Here is a 22,020-nt window from a genome sequence, read left to right as displayed (position 1 = left end):
AGTTATTAAAAAGCCTAGTCTAATTTACAACTCTAATCTCATATCCTGCCCCCATCACAATTCAGACCTGCTTTGGGGCCAAAGGACTTGGAGCAGGGAGGAAGTGTAGTGGTCTCATTTCCTTATTATCACCAGGAGTCACAGAGAAGGTGATAGTATATCTCTCTAGGCCACCTCCTCAACTTCTGTCTTAGGCTTTTGTATCTCTGGCTGCTCTAGAAAGAGAGAGAGAGGAGAGGAACAAGTTTCTTGCAGGAACAGTACTCTTTATTGTCAAATACCTTACTTTCCTGGTTAAGGCCGATAGATCATCACACTCCTGGGGGAGAGATGTCTAATTATTTGCTTTCTAATGAAGCACATGGATAAGTTCCTTGGAGGAAACATCCCCACTGTAAATTTCCCTCATTTATTATTATTTATATTTACTTAACACCTAAATAGCTTGATCTGTCTTATATCCTCTTATACATGTTTGATAAATATTAAATAATTTAGCTATCTGGAGAAACGGAACCACAGTGAAACTGAGCAGCCTTGCAGGACCATGTATTTAAAATGGTAATTGACAAACTTGGGATTTGAACCCAGGCATTGTGGCTCCAATGCTGTTAATGTTGTTGTTTAGTCACTAAGCTGTGTCTGACTCTTTTGTGACCCCTAGACGGTAGCTGCCAGGCTCCTACTGTCCATGGGATTTCTCAGGCAAGAATACTGAAGTGGGTTGCCATTTCCTTCCCTGGGGGGGTCTTTCCAACCCAGGGATCAAACCCAAGTCTCCTGTTTGGCAGATGGGTTCTTTACCACTGAGCCTCCAGGGAACCGGCCCCCCCTGCCCCCCTCCCCCCAATGCTCTTAACTACTATGTTAAGCTGCCTTCATGTGGTTCTCTCTGACTTGAGACAACAATTTATAGGAAATTGGTAATAATGGTCTGGAGCCAAAGGTTTTTTTAAAGATATGATTTAAAGCCAAAGGCTTTAGAGTCATCAATTTTTTCTTTTTCTTTCTTTTTTTGAATTATGAGAGTAGATAATATCTCTGATGGGGAGGACCCAATTGGTGAAAACAATAATATTTTAAAACATGAAAGATCCCAGGGAAGAAGACTTTAAAGGGCCAGGTAGACATGATGATTTAGTGTCTACAGAACAAACCAGTAGTTGGATGTCCATTTCAATGTTACTCTCTAAGTGGCTGTTGCTCATTTATTCAAAGAAGCTAAAATCTTGCGTGGGAGGATATTGGAAAAGACATGCCTCTGATTGCCTAACCCTAAGCAGAGCAAAACCTTGGAGTTTAAAAACCTACCTCTACAAAAATTGCTTATGGAAGGTGAGTCAGGGAAGAATGACTGAAGTCATTTAACCAATAATATACCTAGGAAATATCTTGGGAATTCATTTTTCTTCTCACCACTTATTCAGTTTATTCACTTTAGTTTTATTTATATATTGGTATCTTGTGCCTGATGTGAAGAGCTGACTCATTTGAAAAGACCCTGATGCTGGGAAAGATTGAAGGCGGGAGCAGAAGGGGATGACAGAGGATGAGATGGTTGTACGGCATCACTGACTGAATGGATATGAGTGTGAGTAAGCTCCAGGAGTTGGTGATAGACAGGGAGGCCTGGCATGCTGCAGTCCATGGGTCGCAAAGTGTCAGACACGACTGAGCGACTGAATTGAACTGAACTGAACTGGCATTTTGTAACTATAACTGTCTGTCTGACCTGAGTCTGCATTGAACCCTGAAGTCACTCAAGCCAAAGACTGGAGGGTTTTAAATGGAAATGAACACCTGCAAAATGTTCAAATATGTCCAGTGGATCAAGGATTAGGAAATTAGATTCTGTAATTAGGTCATTCTGGCTTTGCAAGATCAAATTAGGGTCATTCATTTCACAACTGTACTGCATGCCTTTGTTAAAATTTGACATTTCCATATTTGATTCATTTTGCAATTTTTTTCTAATGTGTGACATGAAATACAGTTCCAAATTTATTTGTGCATTGATGGTTACCCAGTTTTCCCCAAACCTTTTATAGAATGAGCTATTTTTTTCTTTCCTAACTTGAGATCCAAACATTTTCATATATTATAATATTATGTACATGTTTGTATGTATATTTCTGTTTTCTTCTGTTCCAATAGTCTATTATTGTACTATTTTGTTTTATTTATGAAAGCTTTATATTGTATATTAATGGGCTAATGGCCTCCATCGACCTTGTTTTTATTAAAGAATTTTCCTGGATATTCACCTTTATTTTCCATCTGAGCTTTGAGATTGCCTGTTTAGTTAAAATTTTTTTTTATTTGATACCACATTACATTATAAATTGTTGAATCTTCTTTCATGAGTGTTTTACAGTTTCTAGTCAAAAAAAATATTTATTCATTTCTGGTTAAGTTTATTTATAGGTACTGTACCTCTTTTGTATTGTTACAAGTGGGATCTTTTCTTCTACTATAAACTTATCTTTTTTACTTTACCAGTTGCTGTTAGTAGTGTTTAATTGAATTGCTGATGTTTTTATGGATTTTGATTAGCAAAAATAATTCTCCAATATGGTTCAAACTATTTTATTTGAGTGCTTGTTTATGAATATTCTGTTTTATGCCATACTATGCTGAGTTATTTTATTTCTTATAGAATAATTTTTATTGATTCACTTATATTTTCAGGTATTTAAACATATCATGTAAAGAGGCCACTTTATTTCTAAATCTTATATCTCTAGTTTTTCTTGTATCAAAATATTTTGGCAGGTAGCTAAAGTAAAATGTTAGAACTAATGTGACAGAGGACAGCCTTATCTTGTCCTTGACTTTACTAGGGTGAATATTTATTGCTTCTCTATTAAGACTTTTGAACTAAGAATAAGTGTATTTATCATTTTAAGACAATATCTGTAAATGTAAAATATCAAATATTTTTATATTTAATTAATATCTATGGATAATATATTTCTCTATAGGCTTATTAATATGTTAAGTATATTAATAACTTAGATAATGTTTAGCAATCCTTCTATCTAGAATAAAATCTCTTGAAAAATGACATTTTACTCATATAATGATCAGAATTTTGTTTGCAAAATTTTTATAATAAATGTCTCATAATTCATAAATGATATTGATCTTACTAGCTTTATACAGTTCTTGACAGGTTTTGTGCAGCACTTAGTAATTTTATGTTTGCTTTGAAAAAACAGAATTCAGGGTTTTTAGTTTGTTTTTTTAATATACGGTGCGTTCATGCATGCTAAGTTGCTTCAGTCATGTCCAATTCTGTGCAACCCTGCTGACTGCAGCCCGCCAGGCTCCTATGTCCACAGGATTCTCCAGGCAAGAACACTGGAGTGGGCTGTCATGCCCTTCTTCAGGGGATCTTCTTGACCCAGGATTGAACCTGCGTCTCTCATGTCTACTTGCACTGGCAATTGTGTTCTTTACCAGTAGCACCACATGAGTGGAGTTTAAATAGCTTTGAAATGATCTATTTGTCAAGGATTTTATAAATTTTTCATGTAAAATGATCTAGTTCAGTTCAGTTTGGTTGCTCAGTCGTGTCCGACTCTTTGCCGCCCCATGGACTTCAGCACATCAGGCTTCCCTGTCCATCACCAACTCCTGGAGCTTACTCAAACTCATATCCATCGAGTTGGTGATGCCATCCAACCATCTTATCCTCTGCTGTCCCCTTCTCCTCCTGCCTTCAATCTTTCCCAGCCTCAGATCTTTTCCAATGAGTTAGTTCTTCACATCAGGTGGTGAAAGTATTAGAGCTTCAGCTTCAGCATCAGTCCTTCCAATGAATATTCTGGCCTGATTTCCTTTAGGATTGACTGGTTGGATCTCCTTGCAGTCCAAGGGACCCTCAAGAGTCTTCTCCAACACCACAGTTCAAAAGCATCAATTCTTTGGTGCTCAGCCTTCTTTATAGTTCAGCTCTCACATCCATACATGACTATTGGAAAAACCATAGCTTTGACTAGACAGACCTTTGTTAGAAAAGTAATATCTCTAATTTTTAATATGCTGACTAGGTTGGTCATAGCTTTCCTTCCAACGAGCAAGCGTTTTTCAATGTCATGGCTGCAGTCACCATTTGCAGTGATTTTGGAGCCAAAGAAAACAAAGTCTGTCTCTGTTTCCATTATTTCCCCATCTATCTGCCATGAAGTGATGGGACTGGATGCCATGATCTTCATTTTTTGGAATGAAGTTGAGTTTTAAGCCTGGTTTTTCACTCCCCTCTTTCACTTTCATTGAGAAACTCTTTAGTTCCTTAATAAGAACCCCATGAACAGTATGAAAAATGATCTATGCCTAGTGCTTTTAGAGAGAGATATCAGTTTACAAACATCATTTCTTCTGTGGGAATTGACATATTTAGTTTTGGTTGCAAATTCAGTTTCCATTTTTCTAGAAAAAATTTTCATTCATCCCATTGTTTTTGTTTTTCTTCATTTCTCAGTTTTTGATATTTTTTAATTTTAGGGATTTTTTTATAAAATTTTTTTTCATGACTATTTTGGTTAATAGTTTAATGCCTGTATAGTTATTTTGAAAACTCAATTTGAATTTCACTATTATTTTCAGATTTATAAATAACTTCTGTTTTTAGCATTAATAATTATTCCCTGTTTTCCTTTGGCTTAATTTGTGATTTGTTTTCTAATGTTTTGAATCATATAGTTTGTTTTCGTTATTTTTATTGACACAAAATTTGTAGCTGTGAATTATCTTAATATGGTGTTAGGTGTATTCTATAGATTTCAATAGGGAATGTTTCCATTTAAATATTTTCCAAAAAAAAAAAAATATTTTCCAGATTTTACAACATGTAGATTTGATTTACTTCTTTAGTAGAAGATTATTTAAGGAAAATTTATTTATTTTTATTTGGTAAGATATTTTTTTTTAAAATTTTTTAGTTTCCTTTAATCAGATAATGATATTGGTACAATATTTATATTTTAGGATCTATGGTACTTTTTTTGTAGTTAAGATTCTAGTCATGTTTATTGTTTTATGAGCATTAGGGAACATTTTTACATGTCAAGTTCTATATATTTCAATGCAGTCTATCTCATTCTGTTAGGTCCCCTGTCTTTACTTTTGATTATTTTTCCCATTGGTATTATTTACTGTGTCGACTTACCTGTCTGGACTAAAGAAATAAATTGTTTCCTCATACTAGGAGTTTTCTAATACTCATTTTTCTTCTATAGTTTTACTTTATAATATTTACTTTGTTATTCTTAGTACATAAATACTCCATTATAACTTCATTGTTAATAGCTGTCATTATAATTATATATTTAAAAGTGTAAAATGTGATTTGATATTGATTTACATTACATAATGTTTATCAATATCAAAGTGATTAATATATTCATCACCTCATACAGGTAATATTTGTGTGTGCGTTTGATAAGAAAAATTAAGAAGATCTACTCTCAGCAACTTTCAAGTATACAGCATTATTAAGTACAGTCACCATGGGCTTCCCAGGTGGTACAGTGGTAAAGAATCTGAGTGCCAATGCAGAAGATGCAAGAGATGCGGGTTTGATCCCTGGGTTGGGAAAATCCTCTGGAATAGGAAATGGCAACCCACTCCAGTATTCTTGCCTGGAGAATTCTATGGACAGAAGAACCAGGCATACTACAGTCCATGGGACCCTAAAGAGTTGGACACAACTGAGGGACTGTGCATACACACATAGTCATCATCAGTTCAGTTTAGTTCAGTCGCTCAGACTCTTTGTGACCCCTTGGACCGCAGTACACCAGGCTTCCCTGTCCACCACCAACTCACAGAGCTTACTCACACTCATGTCCATCGAGTTGGTGATGCCATCCAACCATCTCATCCTCTGTCATCCCCTTCTCCTCCCGCCTTCAATCTTTCCCAACATCAGGGTCTTTTCCAGTGAGTCAATTCTTCAAATCAGGTGGCCAAAGTATTGGAGTTTCAGCCTCAGCATCAGTCCTTACAACGAATATTCAGGACTGATTTCCTTTAGGATGAACTGATTGGATCTCCTTGCAGTCCAAGGGACTCTCAAGAGTCTTCTCCAACACCACAGTTCAAAAGCATCAGTTCTTTGGCGCTCAGCTTTCTTTATAGTCACAATACTCTACATTAGATCCTCAGGAGTTATTCTTCTTAAAATTGAATATGCTTAACCTTTGACCTGCATCTCCCAATTTCCCCTCCCCTCAGCTGCTGGTTCTATCCTCTGTTTCTGTGAAATTAGCTTGTATTTGTTTTTATTTTCCACATATAAATGTTACCATGTATTATTTGTCTTTCTTTTGGTGGTTTATTTACTTAGCATAATTGCCTCTAGGTTTACCCATGTTGATGCAAAGGCAGCATTTCCTTTTTTTAAAAATGTCCAATTAATATTCCATGTGTATAGGTACCACAATTTCTTTATCAGTTCATCTGCTTAAGAGCATCAAGATTGTTTCCATATCTTGGCTATGTAAATAGTACTGCAATGAATAGGAGAGATATTTTGAGATTGTTATTTCATTTCTTTTGAATATATTCACAGGATGGGAATTATTAGATTATATGTTAATTCTATTTTTAATTTTTTTAGGAAGCTCCATACTGTTTTCCATAATGGCTACTTAATTAACATTCCCACCAACAAGGTATATTGAATATTCATATTCTTATTTCATAATTTTGACTACAGCCATTCTGAAAGTGAAAGTGAAAGTCGCTTAGTCATGTCCGACTCTTTGTGACCCCATGGACTATACAGTCTATGGAATTCTCCAGGCCAGAATACTGAAGTGGGTAACCTTTCCTTTCTCCAGGTGAATCTTCCCAACCCAGGGATTGAACCCAGGTCTCCTGCATTGCAGGTGAATTCTTTACCAGCTGAGCCACCAGGGAAACCCAAGAATACTGGAGTGGGTAGCCTATCCCTTCTCCAGCGGATCTTCCTGACCCAGGAATCCAACCAGGGTGTCCTGCAAAAAAATGTTAAATGATAAGTATTTGTGGTTTTGACTTGTGTTTCCCTGGTATTAGTGATGTTGAGTATATGTACTTGTTAGTCATCTTTATGTCTTCTTTGGAAAATTGCCTTTTCAAGTATTCAGGTCCTTTGCCTATTTTTTAATTGGATTAGTTGACTTTTTACTATTGAGTTCTTATATAATTTGACTGTTTATCCATTATCATATATAGGACTTGCAAATATTTTTCCCCTATTCCATAGGTTGTCTTTTCTTTTTGTTGATATTTTCCTTAGCTGTGCAGAAGCTCCTAAGTTTGATGTACTTCTAATTAGTTATTTTAGCTTTTGTTGCCTGTACTTGGTCTTATCCAAGAAATCATTTGTAAGATTGATGTCAGTGACCTGTTTCCTTGTGATTTCTTCTAGGAGTTTTATGGTTTCAGGTCTTATGTTCAAGTCTTTAATCTATTTTGAATTAATTTTTTTAAGTAGTATAATATAGGAGCCCAGTTTCATTCTTTTGCATATGAATATTCAGTTTCCCCAACACCATTTATTGAAGAGACTATCCTTTACCCATTGTGCATTTTTGGTATCATTGTCAAAAATCAGTTGACCCTATACATGTAGGGTTAGTTCTGGGCTTCTTGATGTTCCACTTGTCTTTATACCTGTTCTTAGGCCAAAAGCATACTGTTGTGAATACTATAAACTTGTAATATAGTTTGAAATCAGGAAGTGGGGTGTCTCAAGCTTTGTTCTGTTCTCTTAAGATTGCTTTGGCTAAAAAAAGAAAAAACAAAAAGGATTGCTTTGGCTATTTAAGGTATTTTGTAGTTCCACACAAATTTTAGGACTCTTTGTTTTAATTTTGTGGAAAATGCATTGGAATTTTGATAGGGGTTTCACTGATTGTGTAGATTGTTTTGGGTCATATAGAAATATAATATTTTAATAATATTGACTCTTCTAAGTGAAATGAATAGAATATCTTTACATTTATTTGTGTTTTCTTTAATTTCCTTTATCAATATCTTATAGTTTTCAGTGTACAGTTCCTTTACCTACTTGATTAACTTATTCCTAAGTGTTTTATTGTTTTTGATGTGACTGTTTTCTTAATTTCTCTTTTACATAGTTCATTGTTAGCAAATAGAAATGCAGTTTTTGAATGCTATTTTGTATCCTACAACTTTATTAATTTTTTATTAGTTATAAAAGTTTTTGATGGAATATTTAAAGTTTTCTATATTTAGTACTATATCATCTACAAAGAGGGATAATTTTGCTTCTTTCTTTTTGATTTGGGTGCTTTTTACCTTATTCTTGCTGAACTACTGGGGCTAGGTTCCAGTACTTTGTTAACTGAAGTACTAAGAGCAAGCATTCTTGTCTTCATACTGATCTCAGAGGAAAGGCTTCTAAGTTTCACCACTGAGTGTGATATTAGCTGTAGTCTTTATTATGGACTTTATTATATTGAGATACATTCCTTCTATACCTGCCTTGTGAGTTTTTATTAAGACTGCTGAATTTTAGCAAGTTTTTTGTATCTGTTGAAACAATCATATGAATTCGATCCATTCTTCTGTTAATGTGGTGTATAACATTTAATGATTTGAGTGTGTTGAACCATCCTTGCATTCAAGAGATATGTCCCATTTCATCATGATTTTTATTAATAGGTGGCTTTGAATTCAGTTTACTAGTGTTTTGTTGACAGTGTTTGCATTTGTGTTCCTCAGAGCTATGACCAGTTATGTTTTTTTCTTGTACTTTTTTTGTCTGCTTTTAGTGTAAGCATAACGTGGCCTTAAGTGTCCCTTTTCTCTTTCGTGGAAAAATTTGAGATGGATTGATATTAATTCCTTTTTAAAGGCCTAGTAGAATTCACCAGTAAAGCTATCTTGTCCTGAACTCGTATTTTTGTTTTTTTGGAGGACTTTAATTACTGATTCATTCTCCTTACTAGTAATTGGTTTGTTCAGACTTTTTTTTCCATGGTTCAGTTTCATAGGTTGCATACTTCTAGGAATTTGTCCATTTCTCTATTTGTCTAAAATATTGGCATATAGTTGTTCATAGCAGTCGTTTAGATCCTTTAATATCTATGGTAACAGTATTTATGTCTTTTTCTAATTTTGACTTCTCTTTCTTTTTTTCTTGATGAATATAGCTAAATATTTGCCAATTTTGTTTATCTTTAAAAAAAAAACTCAGGTTCATTGATATTTTCTACTGTCTTTAGTCTCTATTTCATTTATCTCAACTCTGTTTTTTATTTCCTTCCTCCTACTAGCTGTAGTCTTAGTTTGTTATTCATTTTGTGGTTTTTGAGGTATAAAATTAGGTTATTTGAGATCTTTCTTGGGCTTCTCTGGTAGCTCAGCTGGTAAAGAATCTGCCTGCAATGCAGGAGACCCTGGTTTGATTCCTGGGTCAGGAAGAGCCCCTGGAGAAGGGATGGGCTACCCATTCCAGTATTCCTGGGTTTCCGCAGTGGCTCAGATGGTAAAGAAACTGCCTGCATTTTAGGAGACCTGGGTTCGATCCCTGGGTTGGGAAGAACCCCTGGAGGAGGACATGGCAACCCATTCCAGTATTGTTGCCTGGAGAATCCTCAAGGACAGAGGAGCTTGGCGGGCTACAGTCCATAGGGTCACAAAGAGTCAGACATGACTGAGCAGCCAAGCACACACACAGATCTTTCTTGTTTCTTACTGCAGATGTTTATTGCTATAAATTTCTATTTAGAACTACTTTTACTGCCTCCCATAAGTTTTGATATGTTGTATTTTCATTTTTTCAGGATTTTCTTTTTTGCTTTCTCTTTTGATTTCTTCTTTGACTATTGGTTATTTAGTTGCATTTTGCTTAATATTAGTGAATTTTCCAGTTTTCTTCTTATAATTGATTTTTAGTTTATATCATTGTGATCTGAAAAGATGCTTGATATGAGTTCAACCTTCTTAAATTTATCATGACCTTGTTTTTGTGGCCCCACGTATGATTTATCCTGGAGAATATTCCATGTGCACTTGAGAAGAATGTGTATTTTATTGCTTTTGGAGGGAATGCTTTCTAGATGTCTGTTAAAGCCATCTGGTCTAACACTTAGTCTATGTCCAATATTTTGTTATCCTTTTTGTGCCTGGATGGTCATCCTCTGGTTAAGGGGTTGGGGGTATTTAAGTCCCTTACAATTATTCTACTGATGTCTATTTCTCCTGTAAGGCATGTCATATTTGCTTTATATATTTGGGTTCTTATATGTTGGGTGCATAAATATTTATAAATAATATATGCTCTTGTTGACACCTTTATCTTTATATAAGAACCTTATCTGTGTCTTATTACCACATTTGTCTTGTAAGTCCGATTTGTCTGCCGTAACTACCCCAGCTTTCCTTTGGTTTCCATCTGTACAGAATATCTTTCTTTATCTCTTTACTTTCAGTCTATGTGTGTGCTTACATCTGAAGTGAGTCTCTTGTAGACAAGACAGGACTAGTTGGGTCTTGTTTTTTATGTGTCCAGCCACTCTGTGTCTTTCTATTTGAGAATTTAGCCATTTACACTTTAACTAATTCTTGTTAGGTGTGAACTGATTCCCTGGAGAAGGAAAGGGCAACTGACTCCAGTATTCTTGCCTGGAAAAACCCATGGACAGAGGAGCCTGGCGGGGTTGCAGAAAGTTGGACATGACTGAAACAACTTAACACACATGCTTAGATGGTTATTTCTTTAAATTTGTTTATCTACTATACTTTCTGCTTGGTGGTCACCATGAGGCTTACACAAACTGTCTTAGGGTTATAGCATTATAAGTTGATAACAACTTACACTCATATTCTAGAAATACATTTTTATTCCCACTCTCTTGTTTATGTTTTGATATCACAATTTACACCTTTTTCTTTTGCATTCATTGATGACCGATTGTAATAATAGTTATTTTTACTGCTTTTGTCTTTTTTTGTTTTAATTTTTGGCTGTGCTAGGTCTTCATTGTTGTGTGGGCCTTTCTCTAGTCGAGGCAAATAGGGGCTGCTCTTCATTGTGATGTATGGCCTTCTCATCGTGGAGGCCTCTCTGATGGTGGAGCATGGGCTCTAGGGCTCAGGGCTTCAGTAGTCGCAGTTCCCAGGCTCTAGAACACAGGCTTAGTAGGCTTGTGGTGCATAGACTTAGTCGCTCCACAGCATGTTCATGTCCATGTTCCTGGACCAGTGAACAAACCCATGTCTGATTAGACCCATGTCTGAAAATGGCAGGCAGATTCTTTACCACTGAGCCACCAGGGAAGCCCCTGCTTTTGTCTTTTAACCTTCATATGCTGCTGCTGCTGCTAAGTCGCTTCAGTCGTGTCCGACTCTGTGCGACACCATAGACGGCAGTCCACCAGGCTCCCCTGTCCCTGGGATTCTCCAGGCAAGAACACAGGAGTGGGTTGCCATTTCCTTCAATGCATGAAAGTGAAAAGTGAAAGTGAAGTCGCTCAGTCGTGTCTGACTCTTCAGGACCCCATGGACTGCAGCCCAGCAGGCTCCTCTGTCCATGGGATTTTCCAGGCAAGAGTACTGGAGTGGGGTGCCATTGCCTTCTCCGAACCTTTATATAGATATATGTTATTAGTCACCACCATCACGCCATTATAGTTTTTTCTGAATTTAATTATGTATTTACCTTTACCAGTCAGTTTGCACTTTAATATGTTTTACTTACTGATTACTATCTTATTTCAGCTTAAAAAAAAAACAAAACCTCTTTTATATTTCTGGTAAGTCTAGGCTAGTCATGAAGACTTCTTCAGCTTTCAGTTATATGAAAAATTCATTCTCTCTTCATTCTTGAATGACAGCTTTACCAGGCAATGTATTCTTGGCTGGTAGTTTTTCCTTTTTTCCTTTCAGAAATTTGAATATATCATATCATTCTCTTCTGGTCTGCAAATTTCTGCTGGAAAATCTGCTCAGGGTCTCATGGTTTCCTTGTACTTAATTTATTTTTCTCTTGCTGTTTTCAACATTCTCTTCTTGTCTTTAACTTTCAAGATTTTAATTATATCTTAGTCTGAAAGCCTTTGCATTCATCTTATTTGGAATCTATGGGCTTTCTGGATCTGGGTGTCTATTTCCTTCCCTGGGTTAGGAGAGATTTTCATCCATTATTTCTTCCAATAAGCCTTCTATCCCTTTTCTCTTGCCCTTTGCTTTCTTGAATCCGTATAACATGAATATTGATTTTCTTTATATTGTCTTTTAAATCCTTTAAGCTATCGTCATCCTTTTTTTTTTTCATTCCTTTTACTTTTTGATCCTCCAATTTGCTCTTTTCTCAAGTTCACTAACCCTTAGTACTGCTTCATTTAATTTACTCTTGAACCCCTCTGTTGAATTTTTGAGGTCAGTTATTCTGCAACATTGTAATTTCTGTTTGGTACAGAAATCTTAAATTTCCTCTTGGTTGAAATTCTCATGTTTTTTTCGTGCATTGTTTCTCCTAACCTTAGTGATCATCTTTACAATCATTATTTTGAACTCTTTTTCAGGTAAATCACATGTATTCATATTTCATATGAATATATGTTATATGAGATATATATTTATAACATTTATATTATTCTTTTATTTGGAATATACCCCATTGTTTCTTCATTTTTGTTGATTTTCTGTGAATTAGATAAAATAGTTCTCTCTCACTCTTGAATGAGTGCCCCTGTGTAGGAAATAAGTCTTATCATTGAATTCTGCCCTCATTCTTGGTTGTCTCTGAAACCTTGAATTGTTCAAGCAGACTTCTTTTCTCTCAATGATTCTTATGGTTGACTGTGTTCCAAGACTGGTCAATCACCCATGGAACAACATCTCCATCAATACTTAGATGCAGGCTTATTGAAACTCAGACCCTCAGGGAGCAGATTTTGTAGTATGCAAATAGCCTTTTCAGAAGACTGAGGACATCTCTGTTTTAGGAGATTAGCTTTTCCACCTGCTCCAGCTACATGGAGCCTGAGGGAAAAGCCAGTTAAGAAGTGTTTTTTTGTTTGCTACTACCCCATTGAACCCATGAATACAAGTCCTGTTGGCCACCAGAGCCAGACAATCAAAGTCTGTGTAATTTGGATGGCCGCCAGAAAAGCTGAGGTGCCAGACATGTGCACAAACCCCTTTCAAAGAGACACCTGCAATCTGGTGTAGGGCAGAGGGATAGCACAGAAATGACATCTGCTGGCCTTCTTGTTCTCTAGGGAGGATTTTAATCAGCTCTTAGATGTGTGATAAATTAGAAGTCTGACCTGAGTCTATAACTTTTAAAGTCAGCAAAACAGGTTTCTTTTACAAGAGGTCTTGGCATGTGGGACTCAAAAATGTACCCCCACTGGTCGCCAGAATTAGGTGATGAAGGGATGCATACTCTGGGCAACAACCATAAAAGCTAAGGCATCAGACATGTACACAAACTTCTCTCTGGCTACATGGAGTATGACAGAGAAAAAGTATGAAGTTGGTAGCTACTAGCTTCTCCTGCCTCTGGAGAGTATTGTAATCAGCCCTTTGTTATTGTTCAGTCACTAAGTCATGTCCAACTTTTTGTGACCCCATGGACTGCAGCATGCCAGGCTTCCCTGTCCTTCACTGTCTCCTTGAGTTTGCTCAAACTCATGTCCATTGAATCAGTGATGCCATCTGACCATCTCATCCTCTGTTGCCCCCTATTCCTCTTGCTTTCAGTTTTTTCCTAGCATCACAGTCTTTTCCAGTGAGTCAGTTCTTTGCATCAGGTTGGCAAAGTATTGGAGCTTCAGTTTCAGCACAAGTCCCTCCAAGCAATATTCAGAGGTGATTTCCTTTAAGATTGACAGGTTTGATCTCCTTAAAGTCCAAGGGACTCTCAAGAGGAGTCTTCTCCAACACCACAGTTCAGAAGCATCAGTTCTTCGGAATTCAGCTTTCTTTATAGTCCAACTCTCACATCTATACATGACTACTGAAAAAAACCATAGCTTTGACCAAATGGACCTTTGCTGGCAAAGTGATGTCTCTGATTTTTCATATGCTGTCTAGGTTTGTCATAGCTTTCCTTCCAAGGAGCAAGTGTCTTTTAATTTTGTGGCTACAGTCATCATCTGCAGTGATTTTAGAGCCCAAGAAAATGAAATCTGACACTGTTTCTAATTTTTCCCCATCTATATGCCATGAAGTGATGGGACCAGATGCCATGATCTTCATTTTTTGAATGTTGAGTTTTAAGTCAGGTTTTTCCCTCTCCTCTTTCACCTTCATCAAGAAGCTCTTTAATTCCTCCTCACTGTGATTAAATTAGAAGCCTACTCCTCAGGCTTCAGCTTTTAAGATAAGAAATTAGGCTTCTTTCAAAAGAAAGACTGGCCATTTCAGTCTTCTCCTTCTCACTGAACACTGGGGGGAAAATCATGGTGAATCCTTGGAAGTTTTTTAAGAACTTTTTCTTAGTTCACTATACCATTATCATCTCATGGATGCAAGCTCCACTGATCTTCAGATCTAGATGTTTTGGGGTCCTGTCTATCATGTAGAAGATTTAAAAAAGATGGGGAGTCAGAAGAGTGGTCCAAATCCTTCCCCACTTAGGGAGAAGCTGGCAGTTATAATTTACTTACCAGTTATGTGTCTTAGCCTCTCTTACCCATTTCAGTGTTTTTTTTTTTTTTGGGTTTTTTTTGTTTGTTTGTTTGTTTGTTTGTTTTTTCCTCATTCACCTGAGTGGCTGAGCTACTTTGGAACTTTGGATTTCTTTCAGAGGTAGTCATTCCATAGTTAACTGTAAATTCGGCATGCCCATGGGAGAAGGTGATTTCAGGACCCTCTTCTCTCAATATTTTGAAGAGAAAACCATTCCTTTTCATTATTATTTTCCCCCCAACCAGAGATCTGATCAGAGATTTTCTCTGTCTAGAGAGCTATCTTCAATTTTGCAATTTTTCCTTCTATCTGATTGAGCCTGCTATTGAAGCTCTCTGTTGTATTTTTAATTTTATGCATTGTATTCTTGAAGTCAAATTTTTGTGTGTGTGTGTGTGATTTCTCTGTTGAACCTCTTATTTTGTTCATGCATTGTTTTTCTGAGTTCATTGAGTTGTCTGTGTTCTATTGAATTTCACTGGACTTCCTCAACATAATAATTTTGAACTCTTTTTCAGATAACACATAGGTCTCCATTCTTTTGGTGTTCAATTACTGAAAAGTATTGTCTTTCTTGGTAGTGTCTTGTTTTTCCTTTTTCGTGTATTTCTGTGCATTGATGTCTGTGCATTTGAGGGAGCAGTCTTCTCCTTCAGTCTTCTCAAACTGTCTTCGATGTGGAAAGATTTGCACCTGATGGTGGCTGTGAGGGTGCCAGCTAGGAGGAGTGAAGTGATACTCTTCCTGGGAAGGCACAGTGGTGAAGTTTCTGCAGCTCCGTCTATTGAGGGCAACGTCAGCAAAGACTATGGGCTCTTTTGTGGTCAAGACTGCGGACTTTCTGTGGCTGGCATTAGTGGCTCATGTTGTGGTGGTCCTCAGAGGTTAAGTCTCTTGGTGTCCTCCTCTTCTCCATTTTTGCCCTTGAGAAGAAATTCTAACTGACTTGGTCCTTCTCAACGGCAGATTTGGCAGACTGGCGCTCGAGAGCAGCGGCAGAGCCAGGGTCCTAAAATCAGGTTCTGGCAAAACTGTAAGAGTTCCTTGGTCCTGGAGCATGGATCCACTACTGCCACAGTAGACAGATCTGCTGCGGGATTGGATTCTTGGTCTATGCGGCTCGCTGAAGTGATTCAGGTCCCAGGGGCAGGGCATAGACGTGGCATGGGTTCTTGGATAACAGGATGACAAGCAGTGTTTTGGGCCCAGTGGGCAAGGTAAGAGCATGGTGGGTCCAAGTCCCAACTCTGGCACCAGGGGACATGGCACAGAGGAGAAGCAGTGCAACTCTGGTAATGGCAGGTCAAAGACATCAGTGAGAACCCTGGGGTCTGCAAAGAGCTCCTGCGGTGCAGCCTGTGATGTGGGTCAGAACCCTGACTTAAGACCCAAGGGAGGGATGCAGAGCAGGAAAATCTTCCGTCTGGGAATGGCCAGTCCGAGTCACAATTTGAGACTTGGGAGCTGGGCATAGAGAAGCATCTGTTGTCTTGTAGAGGATGAGGCACTGAGGCCTCTCCTGTTATTGGAGAACAGAGCAAAGCAGTGACTAGTGAGCCTGTAGGCAGATCTACCTACAGAGACAGAGCTCTAGCCCCCAGAAGTGGAAGAGAAAAAACCAGTGGGGATTCTGGGCAGCTGTCAGCTGGGTCTAGTATTGCAGAAGACTGTGGGATTTCTTGATCACAAAGGCTGCAAATGTCCATGGTGGTGAGGCTTGCTGGTGCTCACAGCTCTCTGCTCTTCTTTACCCTATGAAGTGAGCTCCCTTGGAGTGGACCCCTCTTGGCACAAAGGTGCTCTGGACAAGTGGAAAATAACACATATAAAAACTTCCTGTTCTTTTCTATGCGGCTATTCTTGGTTTATGAGCTTTGCAGGATGACTATTGCTGCTGCTTTGTAGTCCAGAGTTTTCCTAGAACTATTTTCATCAGGCTGTAGTTGTTTATTTTTTAATTTTATTTTTTTGTTTTTGTAGGGGAGATGAATGTTGCAGCCTCTTAGCCCTCCATCTTTCTTGAATTTGATTCTGTTTTATAAGTCCCGAATCCTCTGTTTGTTTGTTTTAAACAGCATCATAAAATACTGCACTTATTTACTTTTAAATCTCTAAATCACTTTGTTTTATAGGTTTTCTTTTTATATGTTTAGATTTTGCCTTTTAAATTTCCAAGCCTAAAATCTCAATCCCTCCTCCTCTCTCCCTTCCTCCCCCATTTCCCTCCCTCCCTCCCCATACAAACATATACCTATGTCTCTTTCTCTCTCCTTTCTCTAGTTCTTTTGGATTTTAAAGACTTCAATTGAGTTCATTAAACTTTTAAGACAAATACACACTTAAAAAAATATTTTCTCTATTTTAAGTTTTTATAAAATAAAAGGGTTAAAGATTTATTTTCTAAGGAGTAGACAAAAGGTTGTTTGGTAGATTTAGAGGAAGACATTCATTCATTTATCCACTGAATATATATGGAATGCATATATATATATATATATGTATATATATATATATAGTTCACAGTGTCTTTACTGAAAAAATATAAAAGAATGCCTGTTATGTGGAGGAGCTGATTTTTTCTTAAAGAACACATCATAGACCAACTGAATAAGCAAACTGTGTAGTTAGTCTACGGCTAAAACCTGGCATGGAACAAAAATAGAGTGTGCTAAGAGCCTATGAATGACTTTGTTGTTGTTATTCAGTTGTTGAGTCCTGTCTGAACCTTTGTGCCCACATGGACTGCAGCATTCCAGGCTCCTCTGTCCTCTACTAACTCCCGGAGTTTGCTCATATTCATGCCCATTGAGTTGGTGATACTATCTAACCATCTCACCCTCTGATACCCCCTTCTCCTTTTGCCTTCAATCTTTCTCAGGGCCCTTTCCGATGAGTTGGCTCTTTGCATCAGGTGGCCAAAATATTGGAGCTTCAGCATCAGTCCTTCCAATGAATATTCAGGACTGATTTCCTTTAGGATTGACTGGCTTGATCTCCTTGCAGTCCAAGAGACTTCTCAAGAGTCTTCTCCAATATGACAGTTTAAAAGCATCAAGAACTAAGCTTTCTTTACAGTCAGACTCTCACATCCATACATGACTAGCTTTGACTAGACGGACCTTTGTTGGTAAAGTGGTGTCTCTGCTTTTTAATATGCTATCCAGGTTTGTCATAGCTTTCCTTCCAAGGAGCAAGTGTCTTTTAATTTCATGGCTGCAATCACAGTCTGCAGTGATTTTGGAACTCAAGAAAATTAAATCTTTCATTGCTTCCTCTATTTCCCCTTCTATTTGACATGAAGTGATGGGACCAGATGCTATGATTTTAGTTTTTTGAATGTTGAGTTTCAGGCCAGTTTTTTCACTCTCCTCTTTCACCCTAATCAAGAGGCTCTTTAGTTCCTCTTTATTTTCTTCCATTAGAACAGTATCATTTGCATATCTGAGATGGTTGATACTTCTCCCAGCAATCTTGATTCCAGCTTGGGATTCATCCAGCCCTGCATTTCACATGATGTACTCTGCATAGAAGTCAAAGAAGCAGGGTGACAGTAAACAGCTTGTTGTACTCCTTTGTCAATTTGGAACCATGTCTGGTTCTAACTATTGTTTATTGACCCAGATACAGGTTTCTTAGGTGACAGGTAAGGTTGTCTGGTATTCCTATCCCTTTAAGAATTTTCTGCAGTTTGTTGTGATCCACACAGTTAAAGGCTTTAGCATAGTTAATGAAGCAAGAAGTAGATACTTTTCTGAAACTCCCACACTTTCTCCATGACCCAACAATTAATGGTAATTTGATCTCTGGTTCCTCTGCCTCTTCGAAACCCAGCTTGCACATCTGGAAGTTCTTGATTCATGTTCTACTGAAGCCTAGCTTGAAGGATTTTGTGGATGACCTTGATAGCGTGTTGAATGAATGTAATTGTGCAGTAGTTTGAACATTCTTTGCCTTTGCCCCTATTTGGTATTAGAATGGAAGCTGACCTTTTCCTTTCCTGTAGCCACTACTGAGTTTTCCAAATTTGCTGACATATCGAGTGCAGCACTTTAACAGCATCATCTTTTAGGATTTGAAATAGCTCAGCTGCAGTTCCATTACTTCCACTAGATTTGTTTGTGGTAATGCTTCCTAAGGCTCACTTGACTTCACACTCCAGTATGTCTGGCTCTAGATGAGGATCCATACCATCGTGGTTATTCTCATCATTAAGATCTTTCTTATATTCTTCCTTTGTATTCTTGCCACCTATTCTAATCTATTGTGCTCCTGTTAGGTCCTAACCATTTCTGTCCTTTATGGTGTCCATCCTTGCATGAAATACTCTCTTGATCACTCAAATTTTCTTGAAGAGATCACTAGTTTTTTCCATTCTATTGTTTTCTTCTATTTCTTTGCATTGTTCATTTAAGAAGTCCCTCTTATATCTCTTTGCTGTTCTCTGGAACTCTGCATTCAGTTGGATATCTTTCCCTTTCTCCCTTGCCTTTTGCTTCCCTTGTTTCCTCAGAGATTTGTAAAGCCTCCTCAGATAACCACTTTGCCTTCTTGCATTTTTTCTTTGGGATGATTTTGGTCACCATCTCCTGTACAGTGTTATGGACTTTAGTCCATAGTTCTTCAGGCACGTTTTTTTTTTTTTTTTTGAGATCTAATCCCTTGAATCTATTTGTCACCTCCATCATATAATCATAAGGAATTTGGCCTAGTTCATATCTGAACTAAATAAAATTTCCTTACTTTCTTTAATTTAAGCCTGGATTTTTCAATAAGGAGCTCATGATCTGAACCACAGTCATCTCCAGGTCTTGTTTTTGCTGACTGTATGGAACTTCTCCAGCTTTGGCTGCAAAGAACATAATCAATCTGGTTTCTGGTTTGACTATCTGGTGATGTCCATGTGTACAATTGTCTCTTCAGTTATTGGAAAAGGGTGTTTGCTATGACCAGCATGTTCTCTGGACAAAGCTCTGTTAACCTTTGCCCTGCTTTCTTCTGTACTCCAAGGTCAAACTTGCCTGCTTTCCTGGGTATCTCTTGACTTCCTACTTTTGCATCCTAGTCCTCTATGGTGAAAAATACAGCTTTTTTGGTGTTAATTTTAGAAGGTGTTGTATGTCTTCATAGAACTAGTCAGCTTCAGCTTCTTTAGCATCAATGATAGTGGCATAGATTTGGATTACTGTGATGTTGAATGGTTTGCTTTGGAAACAAACGAGATCATTCTGTCATTTTTGAAGTTGCCATTTTGGACTCTTTTTTTTTTTGCCTATGAGGGATTCTCCATTTCTTCTAAGTGATTCTTGCCCATAGTTGTAGATATAATAGTCATCTGAAGTAAATTGCTCATTTCCATTCATTTTAGTTCATTGATTGCTAAGATTTTGATATTTACTCTTGCCATCTTCTGCTTGACCACATCAATTTACCTTGATTCATGGACCTAACATTCCACATTCCTATGCAATATTGTTCTTTATAGCATTGAGCTTTAGTTTCACCACCAGACAAGTCCACAATTAAACATCATTTCTACTTGGAGCAAACTGCTTCATTCTTTCTGGTGCTATTAGTAATTGCCCTATGCTCTTCCCCAGTAGCATACTGGATAACTACCGACCTGGGGGCTCATCTTCCAGTGTCTTGTTTTTTTGCCTTTTCCTAATGTCCATGGGATTCTCCAGGCAAGAATACTGGAGTGGGTTGCCATTTCCTCCTCTCGTGGACCAGGTTCCATCAGAACTCTTCATCATGACCTGTACATCTTGGGTGACTCTGCACAGCACAGCTCATAGCTTTATTGAGTTGCACAACCCCCTTTTCCACACAAGGCTGTGATCCATGAAGGAGATGAATGAGTTAACATTTAAATAGGAGGATCCAGTTAGGCCTCATTGAACAGATGATGTCTGAGCAAAGTTTTAAATGAGATGACAGAATGCTGTAGGGATGTAACTAGAAGTGTATTCTAAGGAGATGGATTCCAGGAGGGCCAGTTACTCATCAGGTAACTGAGGAAAGAGGATGAAGATGGGTAAAAAATAGAATTTTAAGGTAAAATGTGCATGTCTAGATTTGTTAGTGAAATAGGATGTTAACATTTCACTTGAGGATGGGTTGAAAATGTATGGAAGCTGCCAAAACATGTAAGAGTCTTTGTGGGAAAGAAAATGGGCACAAACTAGGGATGAGTGAGACTGCTGCCCAGGATCAACTTGGAGTGAGAAGGGAATGGATGTTATCCATCTTCAGTAGAGCCATTCAACATGATTAGGCAATTTTCTCTGAAGTGTGTTTTGAATTAGAAGCAACTGAAAACAAACTATCATTTGTTCATTATATACTATGTGCTAGCCTTTTGTTGACTTTGTTGATTTATAATATCTTTACACTAATGCATGAATGATTAATATTGCACATGAAGTAACTTAGACTCAAACAGGATAAGCTATCTAATGATAAAATGTTAATAAATATCTGAGCCATTGTTAGAACAGAGTATTGCTTAGGAAAAGAAACAAACAACAAACAAAAAGCATACACACTCTGGTTGGTTTTAGGTGAAGTTTTTACTTTATAAGGTGAAAATGCCTGAAAGTCATGCTTGTTAAAAAGTGATAATTTATACAGACAAGGTACAGAGACAAGTGTGCCAAAAGTGATGGATCACCCAAGAAAGGACAGTGAAGAGGCTGGAGATGGAGAAAGCAGGACAAGGCAAGTTTCTTCTTCACACAGCAAGAGACTTCAGTTGTTTTTCATTAAAAGTCTCAAATTTTACAATGCTGAATAGCAATATATACTTTGTGAATTGAAATGAGGTATTTAGAAACATGTAGTCATTTATTTTGTATTGTAGTATGACAAAGTTCATAGTTGTCATGAAATGTATTTATGAGTAATTCTTCTTTTTTCATTCTTTACCAGTATATTTTCTCACTAAGATATAGCATTTATGTGAAAATTCAAGACGCTTTGTGGGATTTTTTAAAAGACATATTTCAGATGGAAATGCTTTCAAAATTATTTACATCAAACATTATCTCTGTGTTACTTTCTCATGCATTATGTTGAAAATGCCATTATGGATGTCTCGCCATGGCTATAAAGTATTTTGAATGGCACTTTAAAATAACATGAAATGTAAGTGATACAATTAAAAAAACGATATTCTGGGAGTTTAGTATTTTGCAGTAGGAATGTGATAAAATGTAATCATTCACTCTTTTGTTGAAAGCAATTTTAGTTGCAATCACCAATCAGATATCATTTGATCTATAATATTAATGGCTCAGCCTTGAATTTTTATGTAATTATTAATAATTACACACACAATTCATGTGGTGCAGTGCTGTTCAGTTTTCA

The 22,020-nt window shown here is 37.2% G+C and overlaps 1 long non-coding RNA gene across 3 annotated transcripts in view; it reads left to right on the top strand.

Moving 5' to 3' along the window:
* The window catches only part of LOC122427466, a 456,678-nt gene that overhangs the window by 393,974 nt on the left and 40,684 nt on the right, over positions 1-22,020 (top strand). The gene's annotated exons all lie outside the window — the stretch shown is intronic.

This window comes from Cervus canadensis, chromosome 25, assembly GCF_019320065.1.
Source record: "Cervus canadensis isolate Bull #8, Minnesota chromosome 25, ASM1932006v1, whole genome shotgun sequence".
NCBI classification, from domain to species: domain Eukaryota; kingdom Metazoa; phylum Chordata; class Mammalia; order Artiodactyla; family Cervidae; genus Cervus; species Cervus canadensis.
Note: the sequence above shows the minus strand (reverse complement) of the source record. Positions and strands in the feature narration are given on the sequence as shown.